This window comes from Phoenix dactylifera, chromosome 8, assembly GCF_051530095.1.
Source record: "Phoenix dactylifera cultivar Ajwa chromosome 8, Ajwa_hap1_PhDact_Kaust_v1.1, whole genome shotgun sequence".
Lineage (NCBI taxonomy): Eukaryota > Viridiplantae > Streptophyta > Magnoliopsida > Arecales > Arecaceae > Phoenix > Phoenix dactylifera.
The window spans coordinates 12176859-12188911 of NC_143197.1; positions in this window are offsets into that span (position 1 = coordinate 12176859).

The window sequence follows — 12053 nt, forward strand, 5'->3', positions numbered from 1 at the left end:
AGGTTTTAATTACTTGGCAGGAGAGCACACGAAAACGAAAAAAGAGACTTGTAATCCAACCCACCAGCCTTCTGCTTTCCTGTGGAAACACTGTATGGAGTTAATTTTATGCAACCCTATTCTATTGGCATAGCAGCATTCTTCAGAAATGATCTGATTTCTCAGATGTCTCTTGTCCTGACAATACTGTTGGTGTATATAAGTTTATAAATTATTAATATTTTAAATTAAAAGTTTATTCTTCCAACTGGTTGGCTCTTGGGGTTTCCAGCAATAAAATATAAGAAAATGTTTTTTTTTGAAATTTGCATTATAACTAGTTTTATGGTTTCCAGTAGAGGAAATTGATGTGACAAACAATATGAAATTGAAGAACAGAGACTACCGTTGAGAAAGAATCCCAATGCGGAAGATGGGAAATGAGATCGTACAGAAAAATATGTGATAGGAAGCATATGGAGATGTGATATAAATCAAAGGAAAACCATTGAGAAACTTGGTATGAGTGAATTCTCGCTGTTTTTTTCAAGTTGAATTCCCTTTGAATAAGTTTATAAATGTTTTCGAACTCCTCTCTTGCTAATATTTGCTCTCTTGTAAGAAAATGAAGTCAAGGGTGCATTGAATCATATGAAAGGAGTGGATGCAGACCATTAAGAAGAATCATTAATTTATGCTTTTTTTCCTTTTCCTTTTGTTTTGAACCCGCCCCCCTCCTCTCTCTCTCTCTCTCTGTGCGCGCGCGTCTCGTTTCTTCCCCAACTTTGGACTTTAGATCTCTCAAAAGAGCCGCATTGGTTTCAATTCGCTTTCACAAAAAACGCATACTTCAGCGGGAAAGGGTTTTTATCCATCATGGTTTTAGTGGATGCGATAGACTCAATGTTGGTGGGACGGGATACCATCTCAAGTGTTGGAACATAAATGTCTCGCCGTGTCCTATCTTGGAACATTTCCTATCTCGAGTATCAGGATAGACGAGAAAACTAGAACAATTCCATCCCACAGGATTTAAAACATTCAATGCATCGTTGTCTGGGGAAACACCATTTATTTTCATTTGGTTTTGCAATGCTTCGAGCCTGCCTGGAATGACTGGTTAGTTGGAGTCCCAAGACTAACCAGAACCCTCGAGCAATCACATTTTCCAAGTGGTGGTATTGCAGCCTCTGGTTGGAACAGAACTAGTATTTTGTGAATTTACAGCGGAGCAGCCAAGCAATCCGTTTCGGCCTTATAGTACAAGAAGGCCCAGCATATCCTTGTCTAGGATCCGCTTTGGGTAGAACAGAAATTTACCTATATGTAAAATTTCAATCATGGTACGCCGTACCGGTCCAAACTAAATGGTACATGATGTACCATATTATTTTGGTACCTGGTACGGATGACGTACCAAATGTCGGTCCGTCAAAAAAATTTCGTACCATATATACGATGCTAGTGTAGCACCGGTACGGGTCCAGTACTTAGACGACAAATATCGATTTTAACTTTGGGCTGCTCATCTTATACATGTACAAGCCTGACTCGGCAATGTTTGATGGTGTCACTTTGAGCTTATTGAACAGGACCAGCATTATTGACACATAAACTTAGTGGGAGCGAGATTAGAGACAATGTTGACCATAGAAATTTGTAATATATAGCTGACTAGTTTATGCATGTGTTGGGCATTGGCCTACTGACTTGATCGAGTGAGTGCACTTGATATCAACTTTTCATGCACTTCATACTTATAGTCAGACTTGATCAATAATAGATTAGTTTATTTAGATGAATTCCTAGTTTTCCTGCTCTACTAGATGGCTAGCTTAGATCTAGAAACCAGTTTTCATAAAACCTAACTATGATATCAGACTGGATCAGATACCACATAATTAAAAAAATAGATCTCCATGTTGTTGTCACTTAAAAACTAGATACTTTAAGAGAGCGATTAGCTTACTAACAAAGTACTTAGTCTTTCTTTGCCTCCACGTTATTTTCAAATTACTTTCTCTCTTCGTAAACTTTAAAGGCTTTGATTGGACATATCCAATCACCATATATATTTTATATCAACCACATAGATGGAGTTGATAAATATATAAATTGAAGGAAGATAGAAATGTGATAAATTGGTGGAGGCCATTGTTTTCCCATCCCTGAGTTTTCTGAGACACTGGTACCCAATTAAAAAGATGGACTTCAGACCCCCGTAAATCTTGGAACCATGGAATCTAGAGACTCCCTTGGCCCCTCGGATGCCTTTGTCCTTTCTCCTGCTTTCTTCCTTCCCTCTACTATAGCCTATAGGCTTGTGTTTAGTAACACATCGTGCATGCGTTAGGGAGGTAAGAATTGGTAACCAAGCTAAAAAAATAAAAAAGAAATCTACAGCATTCCAATCTATGTAACTAAGAAAGATTTAGTAATCCTGCTTCTCATACTTCATTTTCTACTAAAGCCAATGGTCAGCCAGCTATTGAAACATGGAACTGTTGATAGCACGGAGCCAAACAATTTCCTCTGATTCTCTTGCCTCCCTCTCTTCCTAGAAAGCATGACTAGAGAAAAGGATAGATCCTTATGTTGCTGTGCAGGTTGTCTTCTTGACTCTACCGGGATTCAGATTATTTCAGAACAGGCCTATGAATACAAATGGTATAGATTAGTAATCGTGGCTCACCATCTATATTTTGAAATCTATGAGGCTTCAGCTCTAGATATATATTGACACAGCTATCTGATGGCACTAGGGTGCTGGCAGCTCAATGAGATCATTATATGATTCTAACAGTTCAGTTTTTTGGCACCTCATTCCTATGACTTTGTGAAAGTAAACTTACTACCTCTTCATGGAAAAATGGAAGGGCTGGGACTGGGTTCCAATTCAGAAACTACATGGGTTTACTTTTTTATGCCAGATCAAGGTCCTTTTTTGCCCATCAAATCACAGCAAACTAATTAAAATTTAGGATATTTGATGGTCATAAACTACTTAAGGATAAAACTTGCTAAAATGCAATCCAATATCCGAAAATCTTATGGTTCTTTGTGACCTTTTTTTTAATTTTATTTTAATGAACTCGACCATATAAAAAAATAAAATAATTATAAACTATGTTGGGTCTTTGAGTTGCTTGTTTCCCAATAGGATCACCTTAGGTGATTTAACGGTTTGGAGGTTAAACCTGAACTCATCCATTTATAATTGAATTATCTAAAGAAACCCCATCCAAATCCATTTACTCAAAGCGGGTTCTTGCAGGTTGGCGGATGTAGGTCAAACTTTGCCACCTAGCTCTAAGTACGGTTGTCTTAAGTCACCCTAATATCTTAGCTCAACCTGCTGCTACGTAAGGCAATAATGGAATCAATTGCCTATGGAGGCTTGAGTGGTATATGATACTCGGAAACATAATAATCCCACTTGATTATTTTTATAATAATGGAATATTGCTCCAAATTAAGTTTTCAATGACCTTATTAGATTGAAATCAAATTTGCTATTTACGTTCCAAATTCTTATCCATCAAACTCGGTTGTAGTTATGTTTGAACCACAAGAATATATATATATATATATATATATATATATATATATATATATATATATATATATATATATATATATATATATATATAGAGAGAGAGAGAGAGAGAGAGAGAGAGAGAGAGAGAGAGAGAGAGAGAGAGAGAGAGAGAGAGATTATATATGTAGTAAGGAATATAAAGAGAATTGGGTACATAACTTGTGTTAATTCTGTTTCATGTTTGGATTCACATATTTTTCTCATGTATTCTCTCCTTAACTCCCTCTCCTGCCAAAGCCAAAATCCTAGCCGATGCTTAGATTTTAATTATCTTTCAATTAAATTGATCATAAATATAAATTTAAAGGCATTTCAAAAGCAAGGTTACCCTTGCTTAGAGTGTATATGATATCCAAAATTTGATAACACGACTCGATTATTTTATAACAATGGGGTGTGAATTCAAATTAAGTTTTTAATAGTGTTGTCATCCCTTTTCTCCGTCTTGTTTCGGGCGAGCCAGGAAACTTGGGTTCTCTAAATAGCTCGATCGGTCAAGGTGGAATGGTGGAGTGCTAAGCTTTGACTAAGAGAGGCTTAGATGTGTATACCAAATATGTCATGTTAGCCAAAAAGGTATAAGTCGAATGGAGGATAGAGTAGCATAGATCTAGATACCTTAACTTCAAAAACTTTCACTATTGTCACACTATTATTCCAAGTAGATGGATATGGATGGAGGTATGACATTGGGTAATGATGGAAGTGCAGCGGGCAATGGCAATTGTGTAGCATTGTACTACAATAGAAAAGCTAAGTTACACATATTCTTAGGATAAAATGATACAAAAAAAAAAAAAGATAAATTGAATAAATTGATTGTTCAAAGGTGCAACATATTACAATGTTACTTATTTATACTAATACATAGTAACTACCTATAAATACAAAAACTGTCCACTCCAATGATTGTTTCTCACATCTGGTCTCCCTTTCTGGCGATTTTGGTAACTAATGTTGGTTACCAACTACACACATGTTCATCATAATCCAATAATTGTAAGACTAACAAGCATCCCTTATTAGTCCCTCCATATCATTCATTTCCTTCGGTCTATCCTTTCATGTCAAGATTGGCTGCTTTTCTAATTGCTATGCAACAAGATCTTTTTGTACTTTTAGATAACTTTAGGACCAATTTGTTTGCCCTCATGGCTGATTGTGGCTATTTTAATCATTCAGCCTGTGTGGTCAAAATTTCTGACTTTGGTCGTCTCTTTCATACTTGACAGGATTCATCATGACTGAATCATATCAATCTTGCAAGAATTACATGACTTTCATGCATCCAACTTACCTAACGTGGCATTTGCTCATTGTTGCTTGTTAGGTGGCTGATATATTATGTAAACAATGTCCTCTTCATCTTGTTTGTCGATGATCAAGAGGCTAACGGGATGTCCTTATCATTTTCTCGATAAATTCATATCGAAAACCTGCAGTCATGATCTTGACCGAGTACCATTCCTTTAACTAGAGCATCCCCTTTAGTAAATTGTCTGTACCGCTTCAAACTGTCTACTCTTGCTGTGTTTCTTTTTACGGACTTATTTTTTGGTATCTAAACAGTCCGTATATTGTACAAAGGATCTACCATATTTATAGAAATCTAGTTTTATTCTCTACATTGATGGAGATTTTATCTCATTTTTTGTGAGAGCACGCCTCATCCTATAAATATGTTTGCATCATTCTCTTTAGTGCTCATTCTTTGTTCTATTTGACTAGTCTTATGCCTCCCTTGATCTTTTTTAATTATAATGATGAGAGTAAGAATTGGTGAGGGCGACTCGTTCGTTTTGACCACCCGATTTCCAATCGGCATATTGCAACAGATTGGGGCCTTGCTCTACCCAATTGGAATATTGTTATCCCTAATTTTCCAATTGGACAAGTTGGTATTTTATCACTAGCATATGGTTAATCCTATGCCCTACCTTTTTTGAGCAGATTTGAGCAGACTTCTTTATATTTCTAATTCTATCAGCTATGTCGGTATGCAATCCTTCTACCCACATCACTTATTTTGCCCTTCTTGCTATCAATGATGAATTGTGGTGGATAGAACATCAGATCCTTCTAACTCTCCACCAAAATAGTGAAGGGCTTCTCATCTTAAGTAAAGTGAGCACCATGATAGTATTAGCCTATTTGGCCTTGTATTCATATATGTATAACTATTTATGTTAGCCAAATGTAATAAAGTAGCAGAACCTCTTTCTGCACCTTATGCGTATTTATTCTCCATCGACGCTAGGCTTATCTTTCAGCGAATCGGACCGATGATCTCCAACACATGCTAGCCAGAGCTTCTAATACCAATCATTCATTAGCCAACAAGGAAGAACAACATTGAAATCCTCTAAGCAAATTGTGATTGATGTTCACAAAGCATAACACCTAAAGGAAAGAACAAATACAACTTGAACGCTAACAAGGGAAAATCTAGTCCCTAAGTGTAGCCCGAAAATAACTATAATCTTGCAAATTTCTTCCCCTGAGTATTTGCCTCTAGGTTGATGCCTCTAGCTCTTCAAAAAAAGTGGGAAAAATTCAAAAGAGTCGTAAGAGGACTATAGAAGAAAGTAGTGCAATACTTTTACATCGGCCTCTTGGCCAAAACTAAAGAGAATGTACTGTTTACTATAATATAATATTATTATTTACTCCATTTTTAGATCGAATTCACCACTTCTCTGATCTTTTAGTGGTTATTTCGTATAACACTTAGAGCTTTATTATCCCTAGTCCACATAAAGCTCTTTTATCATCTATAATGCTGGGTATAAGGCCGAATCAGTCCTAACGTTGTTATGTTGCCCTCTAACATGTGGGACATTCACTGCAGAGAAAATTTCTGAAAGCTTCTTTTGATAAGGCTATCCTCCAGCTTTTGTGTTGTATACAACTAGTATTATAAAGTCGTCAGACTTTTACCCTTTACTTTTGGGCAAGTGATCAAGAGCTATTATTGGTAAGGATTTGACGACTTTACCATCAACACTTTGAATCTCTCTACGACCGACACTCTATGGTTTCGGCCAGGTACTAGCCAAAACATTATGTGATGATTTGGTTTGCTGCAACTCTATTGATGTAACTTCTGCAATAGCTCGGTCAGTAAATTCCAAGTCCTCCATGGTATAGTCTTCGGCTATTACCTTCTAATGAGATGAAGTCTCCAACTCTAGTTCCTTATGCAGTGCAGTACTTTTACATGCTGACTAATAAGCCGATTTGTCCATCAGAAGAATGGAGAGGTTGTCATCAACATAGGACTTGTCGATATATACTGTGTCTTCGTGAATCGGCTTTTAATCATAAAAACAAGTTTTTCAAACTGCCTCGCTATAAGAGTTGAAGATGCTACATACCACTCCAAAAGTTGCCCCAGTATAGTAGCCACTTTTTTTGCAACTGCTTCTGTGGCTTCCTTTGATAGTGGTATGATGGCATCTATGCAATTATTATGTTGGAAATAACATGATGATGACTGTGTAGTGTCCCATCAGAGATAATGTGACGACTATATAAGATCCCATAGAGCATGCCAGAAAGCTTGTTGGTCAAGATAGAAGGGAGCCGCATCAAGCTTTGATTGGGCGAGGCCTAGATACATGCATGGGCATGCCACCGATATTGGGTTAGCTGGAAATATGTGGGTTGAATGAAGGATAGAGAGTAGCATAGGTCTAGGTGCCTTGACATTCAAGAATTTTTACCACCGTTATACCACCAGTTAAAGTAGATGGATATGGATGGGAGTTTAGCGCCGGGCTATGATGGAAAGGGTGTAGCATAGGGCTACGGTAGGAGCATAGTACTAAAATATGGAAAGGATGTAACATTGGGCTATGATAGGAAAGCTTATCCCTACTCATAGAATAAAATGATAAAATAACAATAAATTGATTGGATTGATTGTCCAATAATCTAATCTGATAAACTGTAATTCCACTAATTTATACTAATACATTATAATTGCTCACAAATGTAATAATTATCTACTCAGATGGTTGTTTCTCATATCTAGTCTCCACTTTGGTGGTTTTGGTAACTCACATTGGTTACCAACTACACACACCATCATCAAAATCTTCTAACTGTAAGACTAATATGCATCCCCTATCGACCCTGGCACATCGTTCATTTCCTTCGGCCTATCCTTTCATGCCTTGCATTGGTTGTTTTCTTGATTGCTCTGCAACAATATCTTCTTTTTTTAAAGATAATTTTGGGACTAATTCGTCTCCCCTCGAGATTGATCACAGCTATCTTAGTCATTGGCTTGTGTAGCCAAAATTTCTAACTTTGGCCATCTCCTTCATACTTGATAAGATTCATCATAATCAAATTCTATCCATCCAGCAAGGATCATATATCTTTCACCCATCCAACTTATTCTACATGGCATTTGGTCATTGCTGCTTTTTAGGTGTCTGATATGTAGTGGAAACAAAACTTCCCACATATTGGTAGTCGATGATATAAAGGTTGATAGGATATTTGTTATCATTTTCTCGGTGACTACAATTTGAAAATCTACAGTCACGATCTTGATTGAGTACCGTTCTTTTTATTGGAGCATCCTCTTCGGTAAACTCCTTGTACCTTCTTCATTCCTTCAAACTATCTATTCTTGTCGTGTTTCTTTTCATAGACTTATTTTTGGATATCTAAATAGTCTGAACATTACTCAAAGGATCTACTATATTTATAGAAATCCAATTTTGTTCTCCATATTGATGGGGATTTTATCTCATTTTTTATGAGAGCAAGACTTGTCCTATAAATAACCCCTACGCCATTCTCCTTAGGGCCCATTTTTTCTTCTTTCTGACCAATCTCATGCCTCCCTTTAATCTTTCTTTAATTACCACGGCGAGATTAATAATTGGATTGGGCAACCTATTCGTTTTGACCATCTGATTTCTGACTGGCATATCACCATAGATTAGGGCCTTATTTCAAGCAGTTTATGATTGAAATATTGTCATCCCCGACTTTCTAATTCTGCAAATTGGCCTTTTTATCATCGGCTTATTGCTGATTGAGTGCTCCAACTATTTCGAGCTGATTTGAGTAGACTTCTTTATATTTCTACTTTTGTCAAGTACATCCGCATCCAATCCCTCAGTCCACCTCATCGTAGGGTAGGGGTGGATCTGGTACGTCATTACTGATATATGTCCTACAAATGGAATAACATAACCATATTTGCCACATGCCTGCCTCAGTGCAGAGTTGGGCAGGTAGAGTTAGATGGAATGGGTTGGGGCATAAGTGACGCTACAAAAGAATCATTTTTTGCATTCAAATCAAACAAATAAAAAAAATATATATCTCATTATTTCACATAACATTATATAAAATAAGAGTCTAATATATAGAAAATAACAATGCAAATTTTGAATAATAATAGAAACCCTAAATAAAATATTATTTTCTAGGAAGCCAAATGTTCCTTAACTAAGAAAAGCAACCAACTAAAAAAATAAACAGCTAAGCATGTATCTTGTAGCCTATTATGATGAGACGTTCAATCCAATTATCAAATCCGTCACAATTCACACTATTCTTTCTCTTATAGTTTTTGAAGGTTGGCTCATTGAACAGCTAGATATCAAAAATGTATTCCTCCATAAATATTTACTTAAGGATATTTATATGAAACAACCTCCTAGTGTCACTGATCCAAACCATCCCACTTATGTTTGCAAGCTACGACGATCTCTTTATAGTCTTAAATAAGTACCACATGCTTGGTTTCAACAATTGAGCTCTCACTAACATACTCTTGGCTTGCGTGGGTCTAAGGCTGATGTCCCACTCTTATCAAGCATACTAAAGAACATATGGCACTCTTTTTGGTTTATGCCGATGATATTATTCTTATTGGCACTTCTACTACTTCATGGATGATCTTATTTCTTCTTTATAAATTGAATTCGCTACAAAGGATCTAGGCCCTCTTCACTATATTTTGGGCATTGAGGCTAAGACCAATACTTTTAGATTTCATCTAACCTAATCAAAGTATAATTTTGATCTTCTTCTTAAAACCAACATGGATAGTTCTAAGCCAATCTTAATGCCAATATCTACTGGGTCCCAACTCCCAACTACCTCATTCTGATAGTTTGCCACTTTCTTATCTAGTCTAATATCGTAGTGAGGTTGGTGCGCTTCAATATCTTACTTTTACGCATCCTGACATTGCCTTTGTAGTCAGCCAAGTATGTTAGTTCATGCATAGGCCCACTTTCATGCATTGGCTTGCAGTCAAGTGTATTCTTTGCTACTTGAAGCATATCACTGACTATGACCTTTATTTAACCAAAGGTTCATCCTCTTCTCTTCATGCATATTCTGACACCAATTGGATCGGTAATTCTAATGACTGGCATTCTATAACAGGCTTCAATATTTTCTTGGTCCTAAGCTTATATCTTGGATTGCTAAAAAGCAATGCATTATGATACGATCAAGTATCAAATCTGAATATAGAGGGCTTGCTAATTTTACCGTTGAACTTATTTGGATTCAATTTTACTACAAAAATTGGGTATCTCACTTTCTCAACCACCTATATTTTGGTGTGATAACTTGCCTATCATATATCTCACTGCCAATCCCATGTTTCATGCTTGGGCTAAGAATATTGAAATTGACTTTCATCTTGTTAGAGAGAAGTGGCTTGTTGTCAGCTTCATATTCGATTCATCTCCTCTAATAACCAACTCGCTGATATATTCACTAAAGAATTTGTCTCTCAACACTTTCAATAGTTGTATCCCAAGCACCTAGTGGTACCCATCTTGACTTGTGGCAGGGGGTGGGTATGTTAGTGGTATCTTCATCTCACCCCCATATCAAGCCATATATCATGGATTTATGATTTGAAGAAATTTGAATTTGAATTTTGAACTTTAAGGTTTGAATTTTGAATTTTGAATTTTGTACCGAACATAAATTTTGGATTGCTCGTAGGGATCTATTTGTTATTTCTTTCTATCTTTCTATCATCTTAGTTGTAATCTTTTGTATATTTTCAACTATAAATATACTTGATGACCATCCCACAATATTGAGATAGAAAAGCTTCTCACAATTTTTTTTTCTACATATACTTTCTTTCTCACATACACGATTAATCTTCTCATAATTGATTACAATACTTTTTTCTCCATTATCCTCATAATTATCACAATCATACAAGCTTGTATATAGTCGAGGCGGGTTCAGGATAGGTATTGCCATTATCTACACTTGCCTTGGATCCATTGCAGATTTTAGAATGAAGACCCATTCCGCCTCGAACTCTAGCGGGTCAGATAAAACTTGGCCCATCAGGATCGGAATAGGTTGATACTCAATGTGGCGGTGTAAATTGCCACCTCTAGGTGCCAACTAGTTTTCTTGATTAGCTTTTTTGGGCATGAATGCATGATGTGATTTCAAACTACCAGTTGTCATTCAAGATTTCTCTTTCTATACCTTTTAACTATTTTAAAATAAATACTTTAATCACTAAATATTATACCAAGAAACAAAATCAGTACTAATTTCAAATTTTTAGTGGACAGTGGCTAGCTAAGATTGGTATCAAATTACAAGGTATATCCCCCCAAGATGCTTGCTCACATCAGTACCTCTCTCAAGCTTCATAAATGGGGCAGATATTTTGGATATTTTGTTCATTTGAGATATCCGAACATCAAGATATTTTGGCTCCACCACAATTTGCCTCTCCTATTCTCCTCGTTTGCAATCCCAACAAGGCTACTACCCTCGAGCCTAAGCTAACTTTCTTAGCCAAGCATTAACACATTTGCTCACCTCTAGCCGAACCGAGCTGAAGGGATCTACTAACTATAAGTCCTCTTATGCAGCCTAACGAAGTTAGAAAAATAGTACATGTTGATGTTTCATGATGCAATTGGTCCTCCCATAAGGTTGTGATGCTAGTGACTAGACCTATTTATTGGTTGGGTCGGGCTGGGTTCGAATTAGGCTCAGCCCCATGTATGACCAAAATTAGCCAAGGTCGATCCAACCCGGCTCCCAGGCTCGAGCCGGATAGCTTCAGGCTTTAGGTTGCGTTTTGTGCCTTTTCATAAAAAATCTTACTAACACAAATCAATGCCCCGATCATTTCTTTCGCCCTTAATATCAAGTCCAGTCCCAATCCTTCCTTTCCTCTCACTCTGATATGGCTGTGAGAGCAAGAGGGAGGTCATGGAGGCGGCTATCCAATTCGACCTCAGCCATTTAAGAGTGAGAGGGACGTCACTCTCCCGACCAGCCCTTGAACCCAAGTAACTCTTTCAGGGTGGAAATCCATAGACTCTCCGATCGGACCTCAGCCTAATAGCAGAAAAGTTAGTGTTGGTGAAGAAGCTGAAGGCCACAATAGCCTCGGCATCGAGGAGGATCGAGTTCCATCCTACAAGGAAGCCTTTCTCCCCTATCATTG